The 21,294-nt window shown below is 42.0% G+C and overlaps 1 annotated feature.

Moving 5' to 3' along the window:
* Nucleotides 1,859-3,352: an enhancer, noted in NCBI's record as "VISTA enhancer mm1570". NCBI's record gives its function as "enhancer in: limb[7/8]" and the evidence as "EXISTENCE:transgenic organism evidence [ECO:0001131][PMID:17130149]".

Raw genomic sequence — 21,294 nt, forward strand, 5'->3', positions numbered from 1 at the left:
TACTGTTTAAGTGCACAAACACTCTTCACCCTCACAAGAAAAGATATTAATACTTTGGAACTTATAAAAGGTGAAGATTTTGATAAACAGGTTGTCCATTAAAACACTTAAAATCCATATAAAAGCCAAGTTGTATTTTAGATGCAATAATCCAAAAAAATTAAATAGCTAATAAATTGGCTGATATCCACTACTAAAAGAAGCCCAGGTCAAGCTAACTTGCTAAGTGTTCATAAATATCTCTGAGCAGAAAGCACACTAATAAGGAAATACACTGAAAGAAAATGTTGCATTTTGCATTATGCTGTGTTTAAGTATGGTTCCCCATAGACTCATGTGTCTGAACAAGTCTATGGGGGCCAGGGAGTAGAATGTGATGATGGTTTGTATATTCTTAGACCAGGGAGCGGCACCATTTGGAGGTGTGGCCTTGTTGGAATAGGTGTGACCTGGTTGGAGTAGGTGTGTCACTGTGGGTGTGGGCTCAAGACCCTCACCCTAGTTGCCTGGAAATCAGTCTTCCACTAGGCAGTCTTTGGATGAAGTCATAGAACTCTCAGCTCTGCCTGCGCCATGACAGCCTAGATGCTGCCATGCTCCCACCTTGATGATAATGGACTAAACCTCTGAACCTGTAAATCAGCCCCAATTAAATGCTTTTTTTCTAAGACTTGCCTTGGTCATGGTGTCTGTTCACAGCAGTAAAACCCTGACTAATACAATCATGTTCCATAAACTTTATGCTATATATATATATATTTTTTTCCCTGTGAAAGACATAAGAAAGAATAAAAAGTTTCCTTGTGAGTCCCTGGTAGAAGGCTAACCCTGCCTGCCATCCACCTGAATCCCACACCTGTAGTAGTTGAACAACAACCACAATGGACAAGTTAATAAAGGATAATGTCACTCACAATCCCTAGGATTTTGCCTTTGTGTTGGATAGCTACAATGTATCAAGAATGGCTCTAGGTGCTTAACGGAGTGTAACAAAATAATCTGAGCTTTTTCTCCCTGGTAATCTTACTTGGAACAGAGTTAACTGAAGTCAATGCTGACATCTGGAATCTAATAAGCTGCCTCAGCAAAAGCAAGACTGAAGAGCTGCTTCAAAGAGTTGATAGACAGGATCGGGCAGCTTTTTCATTGGCTGCTTTGTCCTTTTGAGTGTGTGTGTGTGTTGCTTCTGCTGCTGTTTTGTTTGTGGACCATGAACTTCATAATTGTGAAGTTTTCATCTACTATCAATTTGTGGGAAGAATTTTCAAAATTACATCTCTGGAGTTTTCTTTAGTGGATGACAGGAAGTCTTACAGAGGTGGTGACAACGTTTCAGTTGATGGTCTAAACAGACTGTCCCTTTGGTTCACAATAGATTCCTCTTATCATCTGGCTTACACATATTTGGCCCTTCATTTATAGTAAATTCCTAGAGTTCGAGGGGCCCAGTTTTGCCGTGTTACCATAGCAGCACAGTAGTGATACAAACATAGAGCTCCTCTCCTCTGCCACATACATGCCCTCTCCTGCTTCTCCCACTCACCACTGTCCCCTCCATCTGTTTGGGCTTGTTTCATTTTGTTTTTCCTTTCCTGCATGCTTTATTTCCACTCTCAAAAAAGATGTAGGCCACAAAAAAAGCATATGAGTAACTAAACAAAATATTCTAAACCCTGAAGTGTGGCTTGTTTCTCTGTCACACTCTTCTTAGTCAACCCTAGTGAGGAACAGCAATGTTTTTGCTGGAAAATGCATCATTTTAATGCTTTTGCATGCAAATAGTTTTGGTTTGAGTGACACAGGAGGGATTGAATAAGTGGGAGCAATAAATAGTTTTGGGGTGAGCATTCTGACTCCTCCCTCACCTCTCTCATCCCAGGAAATCCACATTGGTTATAGCACCTGGAGAGAAATGACACCACATGGAGACTGTCACAGATAAACATTTACACCTGAGGGAGTCGGGGACCTGGACAGCTTGCTTTCTGTACCAAGGGAGCACAGTTGGCCATCCTCCACAAACATCTGTGGGTTCCTGCCTTTGCTGTGTCTCTCTTCTTCCTAAGAATTCTGATGTCAATCAGCAATGTGCCCTATTACTGGAAGCCATGTTCTTTAGAAGAGGTTAGCTCAACTTTGTAACATAAACATAAGCTGTTTCCATGGCCTCCTTCCTTCCTTCCTTCCTTCCTTCCTTCCTTCCTTCCTTCCTTCCTTCCTTCCTTCCTTCCTTCCTTCCTTCCTTCCTTCTGCTTGGCTTAGGCATGTGTGTGTGTGTGTGTGTGTGTGTGTGTGTGTGTGTGTGTGTGTGTGTGTGTGTGCTGTGGTGTATGTCTAAGAGGAATCTGCTAGTGGCTTCCAGGTGATTGAGAGGCACATCAATATGGCCTCATCGTGGGTGGTCCAGGGATGACTTTCAGAATGAACACCGCGTATCACACAGCAGAAAAGAAAACATACTCCAGCCAGGTAACATTAAACAAAGAGTACAAAGAAAGCTGTTTTCAGCCACTAGATGTTGTGGTGTCTGGAAGTTCTAACTGGAAGGACGGCAGCCAAAGCACAGCCGAAGGGTAGCAGGCCATGATATAAAGTCAGCCAGCCCTGCCGTGACTTTCCCAGGGTCGTTTTTTATTATGTGAGAAAATATCCTTCATTATTGTTTGAGGCACCGCCTTGGCGATTTCCGTTTCTTGCAGCTGAAAGCAGCTCTGACCGGGTTTAATGGTTTCCAGTGGTTGGAAACTGCATGCTCCTTCAGAAAGGACTCAGCTAATCAGAGATTTGGAAGCAGCCGAGGAGGGTGTGCTACAAAACATTTAGTAAATAGAAAACAGGAGGAAACTATTATCCCGATAGTCCACAGTAATCATGGTGATAATTTGGGTTTTACAGTCTTTTAAAAACGTACTATATGTAACTACATATATTTTTGCATACAGGTAATCACACTGTATGTTAAACCTTGGCTGCTACTTTGTACAAATACAATCTCTGTACACAATGTAAGACCCAGCTACCCGGGAATTCAAGATAGGAAAACTAAATTAGGCAGTTTGGAGAAGAAATACAGACTGAATCGAAAGCACAAAGGTAGTGCCTAGGAAGGCAGACTGTGATTCTGGGTTCTTTGAACTCACCCGCTTCTTGTGGGATAGGCAGCTCAATGCTGGGAGTCATTTTTCCGGCCTTTTGTGGTCGTTTTGACTTTTGAATTTTTGCTTCTTGGTCTTCCAGATTTCAATGAACGGTGAACCAAGCTAGAGGACCTGTCAGCAGATGCAGAGAACAGAACCTTTTAGGACAGGGGCCGAGAATGAAAAACCAGTAAAGCAGGAGAGTGTGGGAGAACCTTCTCGAACTCACTGTAGAGGCCACACTGACCTCAAACTCATAGCCATCCTCTTGCCTCAAGCCTCCTGTGTGCTGGGATTATTGGTGAGATAGTCACAGCTGGCTTTTGTTCTCTCCTCCCCACCTTCTATCTCCCCCACTTCTGTCTCCTCCCCCTCGTCTGTCTCCTCCCACTCCGCTTCTGCCTCCTCCCCCTCTTCTGTCTTCTCCTACTCCGCTTCTTTCTCCTCCCACTCTTTTTCCCCATCCATTCTGGAAGTCAGTCGTGGGTCAGCACTGTCACATTAGGCAGAAGGTCTCCAGAAGGAAGAGTGTGCAGAGTCTCTTCATGATGATCTCTCCCTTCTCAGCTCTTCTTTCAGCACTGGAAATGAAATCCAGAGCCTCTCCAATGCTTCATTAGCATACAAGGTTGGAGGTTTTTTTTTTTATTTTAAAGCCAGAGGAGTCAGGTTTTTGGAAGCAGTAGAGTATTTAGGGAATCTTGGACATGGTTTTCGAGGGTAAATCTAATTTTGTGAGTGAATGGATATAAAGTAGGGGATTGCCTCCAAGTTACATACGAAGAATTATATGAAGAAGAGGATGCAAAGGGGGAGGGGGAGGGGGAAGAGGAGAAAACCAGTAGATTGAAGACTTTGAGAATGGAAGTGACATTGAGAATGTGGTCAAAGAGAACCAGACAAAACTGTGTTCTGTGCCTATAAAGGCTGATATGAGAAAACCAACATGCACCAGAGGATTTGGAGACCCAAATAAGTAATATTTAGGAGTTTCAATAGAAAAATAAAAATAACTTGACATAGGAAGGACCTTGAAAAATCTAAACAGTTCTAAGAAAAAGAAAGAAAGAAAGAAAGAAAGAAAGAAAGAAAGAAAGAAAGAAAGAAAGGATGTTAACTAATGTCAACCCCCAAGATATAACAAAATGGCTTCAAGCACATTTTAGTGACAATGTTCATGAAGTAAGTATAAAGATTCCTGGAAGGAACCCAATGTTCTCAGCAGAGAAATAGAGCTGTTAAAAACACCAGCAAAATACAGTGGTTCGTTCTGTAATCCTAGCACTCTGGAAGTAGAGGAATTCCAGGTCACCACAGGCTATATAGTAAGTTTGAAGTCAACCTGGGCTACATGAGACTGTCTCAAAAACAAAACAAAGTTAAGTGAACCTGTAATACCAGCGCTAAGGGGGCTGGGACGGGAGGGTTGAGCTCAAGGCTAACTTGGATTACCTAGCAAGACCCTGTCTCAAACTGGGGAAAAATTATTGAAATAGATCAATAGCACGATTAAGATGGCGGAGAAAAGAGTTGACAAACTTGAATAAGCATTAGTAGAATGATCCTGTTGGAAGAACAGCTCCAGGTGCTTGCTGAGCTCAGTGCACGTTATTGGAGTCCTGAAGAAGGAGGTGGGGGAAGATTGGTGCAGACCTTTTATTGTATAATGTATGAGGAATGCCCACATTGTAAGATGTGCACATACAGTCAAGAAGCCCCATGTATGGTAAACAGAAGAAATCCAAAGACATCTTGGCCAGGCAGAATGAAAGTAGTGAAACCAAACGATGGAAATGGCATGACTAGACCACGCAGGCGCAAAGCTTGCAGTAGTGGCTAACTGCTACTGCCTCAACACAGGCGGCAAAGAGATGGGCCTGGCAGACGCTTCCAGTGCTGGGAAAGGAATCCTCCCGCATGTCAGGCAAGTGCTCTACCCATTGTGGGCAGAATCATGTTTTTATGTAGCGCAGGGCATAGTTGTTTTCTGTCCTGTGGCTTCTGGCCTCGACCAGCTGGTGTTCCTCCACTTTGCTAGTTCAATATCCCCAGCCACTTTAGAAAGAGCAAAGATGTGAAGCCATGAGAAGATGCCAAGCTTTAGATCATGGATAATCAAGTCTGGTGTTTAAATTCTGTCTGTCTCCTGCTCGCTCGCTCCCCCGCCCCTTTCTCCACACCCGTGTGCCCCCCCCCCCCGTCTCTTTCTCAGTGTCTCTGTCTGTCTGTCTGTTTCTTCCTCCCTTCTTTCCCGTTCTGTCATTTTTTGGTGGGGAAAAATGCCCTCATAACTAGGAAACATGGAGTGCCTGATAAGACCTAGGGATGTAGCTCAGCAGTAAAGAGCTTACCAAGCATGCTTGAGACCCTGCGGTTGATCCTAGCACTGTGTAAACAGGGCACTGTGACAGGTGGCTGTAACCACAGCACTGGGGAAGTGATGGCCGCAGGATCAGACACTCAAGGCCATCCTCAATTGGTATTAAATTCCAGCACTGCCTACTGATGGTAGTTCTCCACTTTACTGCTCTGACTTAGTTTATCATTTATTTAATTGCAAACCTTAGCCACCTTTTATATCTTTGGTTGTGAGCCTAGCTTTTAACAGCTGAGCCATCTTTCCATCCCTACTAGCCACCTCTTTGAGCCTCTTAAATTATATTTCTTGGAACAAAATTTTCTACATAGCATCAAAGAATTATTGACAGTTAACTTATTTGAAATCACTTTTTTTTTCCTGTGTTGATAATAAAGAATGTAGCAATAAATGCCATTTTCATGGCACCCCATGTCCTCTGGTCTGATCTCACAGCTGGCAAAAAAACCAACCAAACAAAACCAACAATACAAACCAAACGAAAAGAAACCCAAAACCTTCTAATTCCCATTATTCTTCTATCAGAAGAACACAGTTAGTTGTTGGATCCAAGAAGTGGACCTGATAGATCTGGCAAACCCTGGACTGTCTCCTCACATCTGTCTGTCTACAGGTTCCCAGGACTAGATGCTAGGCCATGACTCAAAATTATCTAGGACAGCCTCACTCTTGTGTCAAAGGGGCAAAATCTGAAGAGTAGAGCCAGAGACCACATTTGTTAATGGGGAAGACTTTGAGGTCCTCAAACTATTTATGGATAACAGAGAAGACCCCAGGAAGGCAGGGGCCTAGACTGCTGCATTTGGAAGCTGTTTGCTTCCTCTACAAGGTCCTGATAATCACAGCTCAGGAGCACTCATTTTTCAGGGGTCAGCCTGTGGGTGCTTTGATGTCTAATTGTGGTTGTCACCATGACACACCCAGGAAGAGATACCTTCAATTGATATAGTGCAGTCTTTAGATTGGTCTAAGGGGATGTCCCTGGGGCATGTCCTTGATTCCTAGTTGATGGAGGAGGGCCCAGCTCACTGTGTGCAGTACCATCCCTAGGCAGGTGGTCCTGAACTGTATAAAAAAGTAGCTGGATGAATGTCAGCAAGCAAGCCAGTAAGCAACATTCCTCCATGGCCTCTGTATCAGTTTCTGGCTCCAGGTTCCTCACTTGAGTTCCTGCTCTGCCTTCCCTGATGGACCTATAACCTGAAAGTGTGAAAGAAAAAAAAAAAAAAAACAAAAACCACTTTCTGTCCAAGTTGCTTTTGGCCCTGCCTGGGGTTTATCACAGCAACAGAAAGCAAGCTGAAACAGGTGTTCTCCGTCATTAATTCTGCGCACTGCTTACTTTAAAATCACCACCTACATGGAAAATAAAATCAAACTCTTTTAAAGTTTTATTGTATAACCATGTATGTGATTTGTACCCCTGCCATCTATGTTATTTGAAAAAAGGCATGCATGTTATCAATAATAGGACAACTTAGAAAATTCTGCCACTTAAATCACATTCTTTTATATTTCATTACTTGGAAGATGTTGTCCATAAAAGTACAAACTTTTTTGTAGCCACCAGATACAATTAAGATTTTTTTATGACATTTATTTACTTCATGTGTGTGTATCTGTGTTTTGTGTGTGTGTGTGTGTGTGTGTGTGTGTGTGTGTGTGTGTGTATGATTATGTGGAGGTCACAGGACAACTTGTGGGAGTTAGTTTTCTTTATCACGTGGGTTCTAGGGACTGAACTCAGTTCATTAGGTTTTGCCTCAAACACCTTTACCCACTAAGTCATCTCACCAGACCCAAGTTCAATTATTTATTTATTTTTGAGACATTGTCTCGCCATGTTGCCGAGGCCCACCTAGAACCACTATGTAGACTGAGCTGCCCTGGAGCTGACTGCCTCTGCCCCCCAGTATTAAAGCTGTGTGCCACCATACCCTACCCAGTCATCTCTGGTGATATTTCTCCAAACAATTCTTAAGCTGGGCATCTATAATATATATATATTATATGCAGATGTTTGAACTACTTATTCATTTCGCACACAGCAAATCCAAGATTAACGAAGGGTTGGTTTGTTTGTTTTTAGATTACCTTCAGTCAAATTTATGGTTTGCAAAGTCTGTGATTAGCATAAACATTTCTCCCAGCTTTCTCTGACAGACAGGCTAGAAAACATACCCAAGTAAGTAAAAATAAAGAATTTCAGGCAAGAATAAAAGCGTACAAGAGTAGACATTCTTTTAAAAACAAACATAAGCAAAAACAAACAACGACAAAAAAATCTTTAGTAATGCATTCACAATGATAAACTGTAACAGAGGGTTTGAAACGTTTATTGTGCTCCAGAGAAAACGCTGGTAAGCACAGATTGCTTAGATATACTGCCAATGAGGACAGGTAATGGTGCGACCCTGGGCACCCTGGCTGATGTTGGGCAGAGGAGTAGGAACCCCGAAGGAGGGAACACTCAAGCCCAGTTTTTACCTCAGAAAAGAATTCATCTCCCCTATTACACCGCAGCGCCCTTCTGCCACACATCATAACAGCGGAGCAGCCCTCTGTCAGGAAGCAATGCCTTCTTGTCTCCCGGACAGGAGGACAGAGTGCGGCATGGACGGTCTGAGTCTTGTACTTTCATGTGAGAAGTGCTTGTAAGGCGGCAGGAGCTCAGGACGGCTTGCCATGAAAACGTTGAGAAACATCAAACGTCAGCCTCTCTGCAGAAAGGTAGGCTCTGGCTTTAGAGCTGATTCTTTTGGCTCTAGCTGAGTCTAACAGTACACAAAGGATAGACAAAAGCCTGCACGCGACTGGCAGTCACCATGGGAGACGCAAAACGATGCTGGTTCACTACGTATGTTCTTGCCGGTGGAAAAGCTGCTGCGCCTGCAGCCAGTTGAAGCTTGGCCTTATTGACGTCTCTAAACTTTTGGAAAACTCTCCAGGGCAGGAGGACGGAACTCTGCTCGGTGAATGTCCGTTTCTGTGCACGATTGATGCTCATTGACAGGGAGGTCTTTATTCTTCAGTTGTCCCTGATCTAATCTTGAGTCTTTTAACACTGAACACCAATTGAGCCGTAGCACCTATATCTCTCCTTCAGTGAGAGATACCAGCCCCACTGCAGTTTTTCAGAGGTTTATGGACTAGCCACATGCCTGTCTGTATTGTTACCGGCCAACCTTTAGACAACCCAGACCAGCCAATTTCTACAATAACATAAAATCTCACAGACAATTATTCTCTTGATTGTCTTTTTCTAATTGTCGTAATAGAGGATAATAACACATAAATGAATCTTAAGAGCTAAGAGCCTCCCAAGTTCAATTTAAACAAATGTTTGTCAACATGCAGAAAATGTCCTAACGCTTAGCCAGAGTAGTAGTACACACCTTCAATCCCAGCACTTAGAGAGGCAGAGGCAGGTGCATCTGTGAGTTCGAGGCCAGTCTGGTCTACATAGTGAGTTCCAGGACAGCCATAGCTATATAGTGAGACACTGTTTCTGAAAAACAAAACAAAACAAACAAACAAACAAAAAACCTAACCAACCAAACAGGACTTTGGAACACTTGAGACTCATCCAACTAGTATCTTTTTCATTTTATGGAAATAAGAAATAAAATTCAGGTTGGCCACATATTCTCTGTAGAATTCTATTGTGCAATCTGGGCTTGTGAGGTGTCAGAAATGTTGTGGAATAAAGTGATTTAGCTACTGTTAGTCACATTTTCATGAGGGATTTAGCCATGCTAGTTCCGTTGTTGGAATTCTTTCTATGATAACATAAAATCTCACAGACTCCTCTCTTGATTGCTTCTTCTAGTTGTCATGATCCAAGGTAATAAAAGGTATGGTAATCAGGAATGGCATGAGAAAGTCTGCATAGCTGTCTTTTCTGACAGGCAGAGATGTGGGAAGAAAGGCATTCCTCTTAACAATTCTTCCACATTGTCAAAGGAAGGTAGGGCTGCTGGCTGCTGGCCGCAGCCCCCCGTGTGATCCTGGGTGTCTCTAAGACGGCTTTCCTGAGCAGGAGGTGCCTAGGAGCAAACTGGAAATTAAAAACAACACAACACAACACAAAACACTAGAAAACTGGCCTCTTGTGTTAGAGCTCTCATTTCAGTTATGGGGTTGGAAGTTATGTCTCTCCTCTGTCTATGTTCACACGAATACACAGCTTTTTAACGTTCACAAAAACACTCTATTCAGAAGTCACCCTTCAAATGTCCTTGAAGGCAGAAAGGCAAACAAATGTGCCATTGTTCACTTGGATGTCACAGGGCACCTCCCAGTGTTTCCTGTAATCTGCTAATACCCCGTGGCAGGTGGAAACAGTACAAAGAATGCCCACAAGAATCGTTTTCCCCATTGGGCAAGACGGAAATGGCACTGGATAAGATTCAAATATCACCTGCGACTGCAAGTACATAAAGACATCAAAGGAGTCTGTGACATTGTGGCAACTGCTCCTATAACTATTACTGTCCCTTAAAATCCATCCCTACGGCTAGTTTCCATAACATAAAAGAGACAGCAAGCAGGATGTGGTGATCCACATACGTCCTAGCAACTCGTTTAGAGTCCGTTTTTATTTTTAAAGCTGCTTGAAAAAAAAATACTATTTGTTTAGTTCATGATCAATCACATGGCTTCTCAGTGTGGCCCTTTACAGCCATCATGAAGCACACACGTGAAAGCTACCAGTGACAGAACAGGAAACTAGTGTCTCTGGAAGATCGACTACCGCAAATAATTTCTGAGGGAATTCAGAACCGGGTAAGGCTCACAGCAAGAACTCAAAGCACTGGTAACTTGAATGTTCCATATAACTGAGTGGATGCACAATTCCATGCTTCTGTACCTTGTTTAAAGGGTAGATGGTTTATAAACTTATAAGACCAATCATTCTGAAGCAACTGAGGCCCCTGTTTCAGTAAAAGCATCAAAAAATAAATAAATAAGACATTAACTTTGGCAGAAGGGAGAGATGGAAGAAGAAAAATAAAACAAAAGAACTCAAAAATGAAAAATATAATCTTGATAAGTGGTTTTCACACTCTCATCCAGAACATGGAGGGTAAGAATACTAGAAGTGGCTCCTTTTAGTGGCAGTATAGAAGCTAATGTTTTCAGCCTATTTCTTTACTAACAGCAAGCAGTTATTGATAAGCCCAAACAGGCAGCTCTTCAGGAAGGAAGAGATGCAGTAAAACAAGCAAAGGGGAATCTGGGGCTTATGGTATGGCCTCCATAACAAAGCCAACACAACTGACCTTAAGTGCTTTCCCTTATTAAATCTGTTATGTTTTAAATGAAAAATGTGAATTAAGGCTGGGGGTGTATTTTGATAATAGAACCCTTGTCTAGCCCATCTAAGGCCTTGGGTTCAACCCTCAATATTGAAAAAGAAAGGAAAGGAATGGAGGAAGAGGAAGATTAAAATAGCCTTAGTTCAATGTCTTGCAGCAAAACACTATGATCAAGGCGTAACATGTGTTCAGAGTCAAAGGCATTAATTAACATTACAATTCTAGGGTGTGTGTGTGTGTGTGTGTGTGTGTGTGTGTGTGTGTGTGTGTGTACCATGGTGTGCAGGGAGAGGTCAGAGGACACCTTCAGGGAACTGATTCTTGCCTGCTGCCTTGTTGAGGCAGGATCTTCCTTTGTTTCTGCTGCTGCTGCTGCAGCACATACTGCAGGAAATTCTCCTAGCTGTGTCCATCTCTCACCTTGCTATAGGAGTGCTGGAGTGTTCTGTACTGGAGAAATGTAAAAGAAAAAGATCTACAACAGAACCTGCGGCACTGGTCTGTGTTAGAAGCTGCATGGCCATGGCTCTCAGGCTTCACCTGCCTTTTTCCCTCTGACTTTTTTTCACAGTTGATAGTCTGTCCTGGATTTACTGTATTGCTACTTAGAAGTTGTACGTGACTAGGCGTATTACCCACATAAGAATAAATGAGGACATAGGTTTGAAAGAAAATAAAACTTGAGACCTGTGATTCATGTAATTTATGTCAAATAGCCCAAAGAGTTGTCTGTGAGCTTTGAAACCTGGGGCTGAGAACATAGCAGAACAGGCCAGGACATGCCCAGGCAGGCCGGTCGTTAAGACATTCCTGAGGCTGCTTGGCCATAAAGATAAAGAGAATGACATGTCAGGACTGGCCCGGTGCCTCCCTATCTCCTGCCCTTCTGACCTAAGTTAAATGTTATCTGCATGTACAGTCTGCTGATGTTTAAATGGACCAATCATGTGAAACCGAGCCAATTCCTCCCCCACCCCCAGCCCCTTTCCTATAAAAACCCCTAGTTTCCAAGCCGAATCCACTGTCTCCTACGTTTCGACCCGGAGCTCCGCCATTAAACTACCTCGTGTTTTTACATCAAGACGGTCTGTTTGTTCGTGATTCTTGGGTGCGTGAGTGGGGGTTTCCCCACTAGGTTCTTTCAGGTTCAAGTGAGTGACAGACTGACTATGCTTTCCTGAATGTTTCTTTTGTCTCAAATTCCTAGGAATCTTGACACTTCCCTGCAAACAAGTTCTCTAATAGTCATACTAGCCTGTGAGTATGTTGGTGCTTGGTATATTTACAGGAATGACAAGTGGAAATTGCCCTGACAATTTATCCAAATGTTCTATCAAATTCATGATTGAGCTGCAGTTGGAAGAGAATCACTAGTGCTCTGTCCTGAAAACTTTTGCTGGGGATAATTTGAATATAAGCATAGTGATTTTAAGGTTACCACAATTGAGATATAGTTCAAATTTCTAACCATTTTCTTGGCAATACTGTTTCATATCTCAACTGGGAGTAAAAGAACACATGCAGGTGTTGGAACTGTATAATTGGGTAGCATGGTTTCTACATTTTTAAAAATTGAAAGATGAGGTTTAATATGTGGCGAGAATAAGAAATATATATTCACATTTAAGATACTTAAAAAAAAAGATTTATTTATAAGAGTACACACTACAGCTGTCATCAGACACACCAGAAGAGGGTATCAGATACCACTGCAGATGGTTGTGAGCCACCATGTGGTTGCTGAGAATTGAGCTTAGGACCTCTGGAAGAGCAGTCAATGCTCTTAACCACTGAGCCATCTCTCCAGCCCCTCAAGATACTTATTATGCAATTAACAAGGTGAAGAAATGGCAGAATCTTGAGGAGAGGGGCAATATAGTGAGATTAAAATAGAATTAAAAGAAAATAGTATCTGTCTCCTCAGGTAACCCAAAGCAGTGGGGGTTATTTAACTTGCTAGCTGAGTTTTTAAATAGTGGTTCTGTAAATCACTGTCAATATTAATTAGTTCCTTTGCTCCAGCTATAGGAACATTGATATTTCATAATAAATAGTTACTCCTTATTCATTTTCCCATGATATGATAGACATGACTTCATATAATATGGCATAATAGGAGAAAAGAAATGAATAATAAATTATACTGGATAGCTTTCCTTGAATTGTGTCAATGTTACCAGGATTGTGGTCATGAAATGTTTTACAGCACTGATAAAAAGCTTTTAAGAATATGAATAACTGAAATTAAATTTCAAGGGGAAACTGAAAAACCAGTGTACAATGAAGAAGAGGCAAAGGAAAATGATCTTATTCAAATATTCTTTTTAGAACAATGTATTAGGGGTGGGAGAGATGGGCCGAAGGTTAAGAGTACATGAGGCTTTTGTAGAGGACCTGGGTGTGGCTCCCAGCACCCACTTAGGGAGGCTTAAGACTGTTTGTGAGAGACCCTAAGGGGTTTTCCAGTCTCACACCCTCCTTCCAGATCCCCCTTCCTTCCTGGGGTCAAGGTTAGGCCACGTTCCATTCTCCACCCACAGGAGCATTTTTGAGTTACCTGACCCTTTGGAAAGTCCCAGGTAGATTCAAATTCATGTCATGCTTGCTAGCCAATAGATTTAAAGGTCAATATGCTTAGCCAATAACTTTTTTTTTTTTGAACTGTAACCTCGCTGATGTAACCTGTGCCTCTAAAAAGTATAAAAATTGCTTGTAATAGCCATTCAGGGTCACCTTCTTGGTAACTTGCCTTGAGGGACTAATTGAAGGGTGACCCTGATGTGTCAGAAAATAAACCTCTTGCTTTTGCATCAATCTGTGTCTCGGTGTCTCACTCAGGAGCATCTTGAAGTAAGCACCACTGACCGAGGGTGGGAGTCTTGCATCTGCAACTCCCACTCCAGGAGATCTGACACCCTCATCAGAACTCCTTGGTCACCTGAATTCGTGTACTACACATACAGATAAGCAACCATACACATAAAATAAAACAAACAAATTTATTTAAAATTTCATTGCATCCATTTACTGTGGGGGAATTGAGTATAGGGGTGTGTAGGTGTGTGTGTGTGTGTGTGTGTGTGTGTGTGTGTGTGTGTGTGTGTGTATGTGTGACAGTACACAAGTAGTGTTCAGAAGACATTCAGGAATCAGTTCTTTCCTTCCACAGTAGGATCTAGTTACTAAACTCTGATATTGGGCTTCCATCTTCTTTACAACAAACAAATTCCCATGAGACTGAAAGTATACCACAGGCAACAAGTGCTCCAAATCACCTGAGGCTGCAAGGAAAGCCTGCATTAGACCCCAGAAAATATAACTACTTTAAGGAAGGTAGCATAGCATTGTGGGTATTGAGCTGCTTGTCTACGGCACTAGGGGGAGTTTCAAAGTCTGTCCCAGGAGTACATTACACTGCTTAGAATACCTTGGTCTTTGACTCTACCTAGTGTAGCTCCAAGAAAGAAAATCATTCCAACTTGGGTTTGAAATGGGATTTGTACATTCTCAATGACTTCTCTGTACCTAGAAGAGCGAAGAGGCAGTTTTCCTTCAGGTTCAAACATCCTTATTGTCAGTGCTCAACAAGGTTAAATACATATTTTTGAAAGGTCAAGTTTTGTTTTTGTTTTTTTAAGTGTATATGAAGTACGTTATCAAAGGGTGGGGTTCTTTGATTATTTTATTTTATGTGTATAAGTGTTGCATGTATGTGTATCACATGCTGGGTTGGTGTTGCAGAGGTCAGAAGAGGGTGCCCTTGGAACTGGAGTTTCAAATAGTTGTAAGACCCTATGTAGGTGCTGAAAACTAAGTGTGGGTCCTTTGCTAGAGTAGCAAGCACTCCTAACTACTGAACTATCCCTGCCCCGAGTTTCTTTTTTTTATTAAAATACTTCTTTTTCTTTAAGTACAAAAAAGGTGATATTTTTAAATCCTGAACTTTCATATGTTCCCAGGTATTTATATACAGTGCACAGTTAGCACGTCTAGTGTATAGGTATTACAAACTTTTATAATCCTAATTGACTATTTTGACATCACAGAAAATGAAGTTTCAAATTTGCACTTAGTCATTTGTTTCCTCTTGCCCAGAGTCAAATCCTGCTCATAATGAGGTGGATGTCACACTCCGTTTGTCATGGTGGATTATGCATCGGCATAAGAAATATTAGACAGTGAGTGGTAAATTTTCCTGATTTATATAGTATTCTCTTAACACTTCTTGAAGATTAACTAACTTTATTAGGTGGTACTGTGATGTTCCTATCTGCAATTTCCATTATTGATTAACATACTGATTACCGAAATGTCAATTGGTATATTAGTTGTGATGACACTTGGCATGTAATCATTCCCAAAAACAAACCCCAAACCCCTGTGTTTAAATACCCAGATATCCCAGGTTTCACATGAGCATTCCCATGGTTCCATTTCGGTGACTTTGGGATGTTCTGAATTGCTGACATTGTGAGTATCAATCCAGAAAACCTACTAAATGGAAAAGGACTCAGCTTTACATACCTATCAACGTGGGGACCTTTGCATCTTTCTTCACCTGAACATGCCATCTGTCAAGACTCTCCTTTAAAAATGGAGTCAGGTGGGCCAGCAGCACTCACATTCTTTGAAGCACCTGGCTCCATACAGATCGTCATGCTTAGGGAGCAAGGTACTCAACTCATAGGGGTCTGAACCCTAACCCTGCCATCTCACAGGGGTCTGAACCCTAACCCTGCCATCTCACAGGGGTCTGCTAAGCTCTCAGGCTTCTGTCCTTTGTATTTTCCTGAACAAGATGGCAAGAAAACCGGGGCTTACTAATGTGAGGCTTGGTGGAATGTTTTCTTAATTCAGCTAGCATGTATTTATGAATGCCTACTGTATATCCGCTACCATGTTAACCTCTAGGGCAGCAGTTCCAAAGGGGTTGCAAGCCCTTTCAGGGAGGGTTGAACAACCCTTCACAGGCGTCACCTGAGACCGTTGGAAATGTCAGGTATCTACATTATGACTCATGACAGTAGCAAAGTTACAGTCATGAAGGAGCAATGAAAGCAATGTTATGGTTGGGGGTCACTGCAGCATGAAGAACTGCTGTAAAGGGTTGAAGGTTGAGAAGCACTGACTCTATGGGGATAGTAGTGAAATATTCATGTTTTTTACTACAACACCATCATGTAGATATTATAAATCTTCGTAGTATATAAAAAATGTTTGAGGCTAAGGATATAGATAGCTCTCTCTGTAGAGTGCTTACCTGGCATGCTTGAAGCCCTGCATACAATCCACCATACCACATAAACCAGATGTGGAATACATACCTTTAGTCTCACCTATTGGGAGGTGGAGTCAGAAAAAATCAGAAGTTCAAGATCACCTTTGGCTCTACGGTGAGGTCCAGTTTAGTCTGGGCTATTTGAGACCCTATCTCAAAAATAATAAAACAAAACAAAACAAAATAGTGCTGTGTTAGTCGAATCTTTTTAAAGTCTACATAAAATATTAAAAATGGAATCCTCTTACTATATGTATAAAAATCAGAAGTCTAGTGCATTTTCCCATTTCTGAGCTGGGAAAAAAACTTGAATTAATTCCCTATAATAATCTGACAGTAGCCAGGTGGGGGTGGTACACACCTATAATCCTAGCACTCAGGAGGCAGGGACAGGCAGATCTTTGAATTCTAGAGTAGCCTGGTCTACAGACAGAGTTCCAGAACAGTCAGCTCTACACAGAGAAACCGTTGTTGCTAAAAACAAAAGACAAACCAAACAACAACAATCTGACAGTAGGTATCCTTTATCTATAAATATTGTTCTTATATGGATCTTGGCAAATCTAGGAAGGAAAGTCAAAGATACAAATAAAAAAGAAAAGCTGGCAAAGAATCTGGACAGAAACATCTTTAAAGAAGACATACAAATGTCCAGTACATACCTGAAAAGATGTTCAAGATGACTAATCACCAGAGAAGTAAAAAAGTCACCACCGTGACGTGCTACTTGATATACACTAAGATTCCTAAAATAAAAGACAGAGGCGCCCGGCGTGGTGGCACACACCTTTAATCCCAGCACTCGGGAGACAGAGGCAGGCGGATTTCTGAGTTCGAGGCCAGCCTGGTCTACAAAGTGAGGTCCAGGACAGCCAGGGCTATACAGAGAAACCCTGTCTCGAAAAACCAAAAAAAAAAAAAAAAAAAAAAAGACAGAGGAGAGCAAATGTTGGCAGGGATGCCTAGAACGTGGAACCTTCACACACTGTTGGCCAAGGAAGGCAGCAGCTGAGAAGTTCCAAGGAAGTTAAATGTAGAATTACTGAAAGACCTGGCAATTTTGCTGGTAGGTGTGCACACAAAAGAACTGAAGATAGGCACTCATCTGTACAGGTTCAGATGTTCACAGAACCAGATTCACAAAAGCCAAGAGCTGGAGCACACCTGTAACTCAGGAAGGGTCATCTTAGCCAGAGATGAGTTGATCAAATCAGTTGAACAACAAAGTGCAACCAATCGGGAATGGAGAGGAGAAAGTTGGGGGTGACGGGGGAGTGAGGAGAAGAGAGGAAGACAGCAGAGGAGAGGCAAGAAAGAAGAGACAATGGAAGCAATCTAAAAGTTCCCACAGGAGGTATATATGGTTTTAAAATGAGATATAGAGACAATTCTTTGTGGCTCTGGAGTCACAGGAAGCCACTGCCGCTTTCATTACTAAAAACAAAAGGCAGGAAGAAAGTCAATGCTTGTGTTTTTAGTGTGTCCACTGTCTTTACAAAGCCACGATTGCCTGAGAGGCTCAAGAGCTATATGCTAAGTAAAATCATAATGCAAAAACAACCCAGAGGGCTCCATAGGACCAGAGTATGGTTCTTAGCACCCACAATGGATGTCTAACAACAGCCTGTAACTCTAGTTCCAGGGTATCCAACATCTTCTCCTGGCCTTTGAAAATACCCACAGACATGTACAGGTGTTTGCATGAATATGGCCTGACTTTCTAGGCCCATCAGCTTCTGAATAACAACCTTAGCTTACTTGTTTCCAACTGGTTCTTATAGCTTAAATTAACCCATTTATATTAATCTATGCCCTGCCATGTGGCTTGTTACCTCTCCTCATTTTCATACATCTGACTTCTGCCTTGTCTGGCTGGCAAATCTATCTCTCCCAGTGTTCCTATATCTCTGCCCAAAAGTTCTGCGTGTTCTCTCCTGCTTTGCTATAGGCCGTTCAGCTCTTTATTAAACCAATCAGAAGGTGATAGAGGGAGTGTTTACAAAACACTGAGACAGGTGATACTTAACAGTACTGAAGTCTGCCCTGCATTCAGCTCTCTGTGAGCTCATATATCAGTATTTGAATAATACAAAGACAATCTTTACATAGTACACAAAAGATCACCCCAACACATAAGTGTACATATACACACACACACACAGTCCAATGGCCTATAGCAAAGCAAAAAGAGATCAGGTAGGACTTTCAGGCAGAGACATTTGCCAGCCAGATACAGAGGAAGTCAGATGCATGAAACTGAGGAGAGGTAATACATACATACATACATACATACATACATACATACATACATACATACATACATACATACTGTACTGGCTAGTTTTGTGTCAACTTGACACAGCTGGAGTTACCACAGAGAAAGGAGCTTCAGTTGAGGAAATGCCTCCATGAGATCCAACTGTAAGGCATTTTCTCAATTAGTGACCAAGGGGGAAAGGCCCCTTGTGGGTGGGACCATCTCTGGGCTGGTAGTCTTGGGTTCTATAAGAGAGCAAGCTGAGCAAGCCAGATGAGGCAAGCCAGTAAAGAACATCCCTCCATGGCCTCTGCATCAGCTCCTGCTTTCTGACCTGCTTGAGTTCCAGTCCTGCATCCTTTGGTGACCAACAGCAGTATGGAAATGTAAGCCGAATAAACCCTTTCCTCCCCAACTTGCTTCTTGGTCATGATGTTTGTGCAGGAATAGAAACCCTGACTAAGACACATACATACATACATACATCTAAGAGATACCAAGAATCATTGATCAGTGACATAATCTCTGATCCATTTAATTCTGATTTCCCTCGTTTTCTAAGCCACTCAAAGATTCTAAACAAAGTAGTGATACAAATTACTATTCCCAAATTACAGTGGTAACTGTGGGGGGGTTGGCCCAGGGGTAAAGCTGTAACACAGTTGCTTGATTCAGGGATGACACTCATCACTGTGTTGGTGGTCTAACTGATAGTGGCATGCTGACCCAGATCTGTCTTTGGAATCCTTCTGTCATGGTGTGACAGGCAGCCACCCATTTCCTCAAATTAGATTTGCCTCAAGAAAAGAAGTAGATTCAACATGGTCTGTTCAAAGGTGAAGGGTACAGGAGATGTAGTGGGGAAGGAAATACTTAGGAGGAACAAAGAGAGGCCTGTGAGATGGGAAATGTGTATGTGGCCAAGACCAAATATTGAGTTTGATGCTTGGGGCCCACACGATGAAAAAAAGAGAAGTGACTCTTGCAAATTGTCCTCTGACCTCCACACACATACTCACTTGCACATTCAAACCAAATAAATAAGTATGTAATCATATTTTTTGAAAAGTAAAGAATGTATCGAATTAATAACGGCATACCTCACTTGCACATTCAAACCAAATAAATAAGTATGTAATCATATTTTTTGAAAAGTAAAGAATGTATCGAATTAATAACGGCATACCTCATTCATAGACATACACACCAGTACCATATGTGGCTTGCTGGAGAACATGCAGGCTGAGAACTTGGAAGGTGGCTCAGAGAGTGAAGCATTTGCTTTGCAAGCCTGAGGACCTGAGGCCAGACCCTCAGCAGCATAGAAGAGGCTTTGCCATGGGTCCATGTACCTGTAACCCTAGCACTGGGAAGGCTGATACAGGAGGATTCTTGGAGGGTTGTTTGCCAGAGAGTCTTGGTGAATTGGTGAACTCCAGGTTCAGTGTGAGACTCTCTTGCAAACAATAAGTTGGAGAGTAATGGAGCATCTTCTGATGCCGGATGTCAACCTCTGCCTCCACACACATGAAAAACATGACCTGTCCCACCACATGCAACAGAATGTTAATGTTGGGTTTGAGACTGAAGCCCAGTAGTGCGGTAGAAGGAAGGCCCTGGGTTCAATCCTCTGTGTGTATTGTTATGACTAATATTGAGTGCTGTTTTTTTTGTTTGTTTGTTTTTGTTTTGTTTTTTTTTTTTACAGCAATCAACCAAAGCTCTGATTTATCTACCACTTTCTTTTGAGGTTTTAAATTTTAATTTTTTATATATACTTAATACATTTGTGTGTATGCTTCTGCTTTTTTAAAAAAGCAGTTTAGATCATGGGGTACCTATCCCCAATGGGTTCATCTATACAACAAAGGCTCAGGGAGTATCATGGAAGAAGGAGAAGAAAGACCGTAAGAGGAAGAGGACCAGGGCATCTGCTGTGAGGCTGTGTCTGGAAACGACAGGGAGGCTTCACTCTGATGCCTTAACAAATGGCTGCTCAACCTGAACAAGTGCACTACCAAAGGACATGCTAACATGGAATGGAGAAAACTCACAGGGCCCCAACCTCAGACAAGGAACTAAAGACAGCTAAAACATGCCGAGATTGGGAGAAACAGCCTTCTCCCGTGGAGGAGACCTCCAACTAGTTATTCCTTACCAAGTGGTCAGTCCCGCAATACTGAATGGGCTCAGGAAGTTGTATGTATATATTTATGAGTATATATGTTTGTGTGTGTGTGTTTGTGTGTGTGTGTGTGTGTGTGTGTGTATAAAACAATAAAAATTAGGGAGGAGGAAGAGGAAGATGAGGAAGAAGAGGAAGAGGCCAGGAAGTTGACAGAAACTGAAAGGGGTGGTGTTACGGTAAATCTCCAACCCAAATATGCCCTGGCAATGAAAACACAACTCAATTAATATGAATATATTCTGTGTGCCTAGATTGGGCAGATCTACCATTACACTACCATCTTCCACATCTATGAGACCCCTTAGAACTTGTGGTTTCCCCAGACCTCATGCTACTTCTCTGCTTTTCTTCTTCCTCCTCCTCTTCTCTCTCCCAAACCTCCTTCTCTCCCTCAACCTTCTGCTCCACCTTCCCTTTATCTGCCCAATCATCAGTCTCTTTTATTGCGATGTGATACAAGTCGATGCGATGCGATGCGGTTCATCTCAAGGCTTCCTTTCCTGGTTTCACTATGGTATTTATAAGGCAAGGGGAACCATTTGTCTGAAACCTTAAGCAAAATAAAGATACAAGAAAAAAAATCAGATGGAGTTTTTAATGAGCATTTTTTTTATCGTTAACAGGCACAGGATTAGGAAGGATTAGTTTTAAATATTTAAGAACAATTTGATGCATGTGCGATATTTTCTGAAATATTTTCTCTTACATATAAAGTCATAGGTATTAAGTGTGATGGGGA

Source organism: Mus musculus, chromosome 14 (genome assembly GCF_000001635.26).
Source record: "Mus musculus strain C57BL/6J chromosome 14, GRCm38.p6 C57BL/6J".
NCBI lineage: Eukaryota > Metazoa > Chordata > Mammalia > Rodentia > Muridae > Mus > Mus musculus.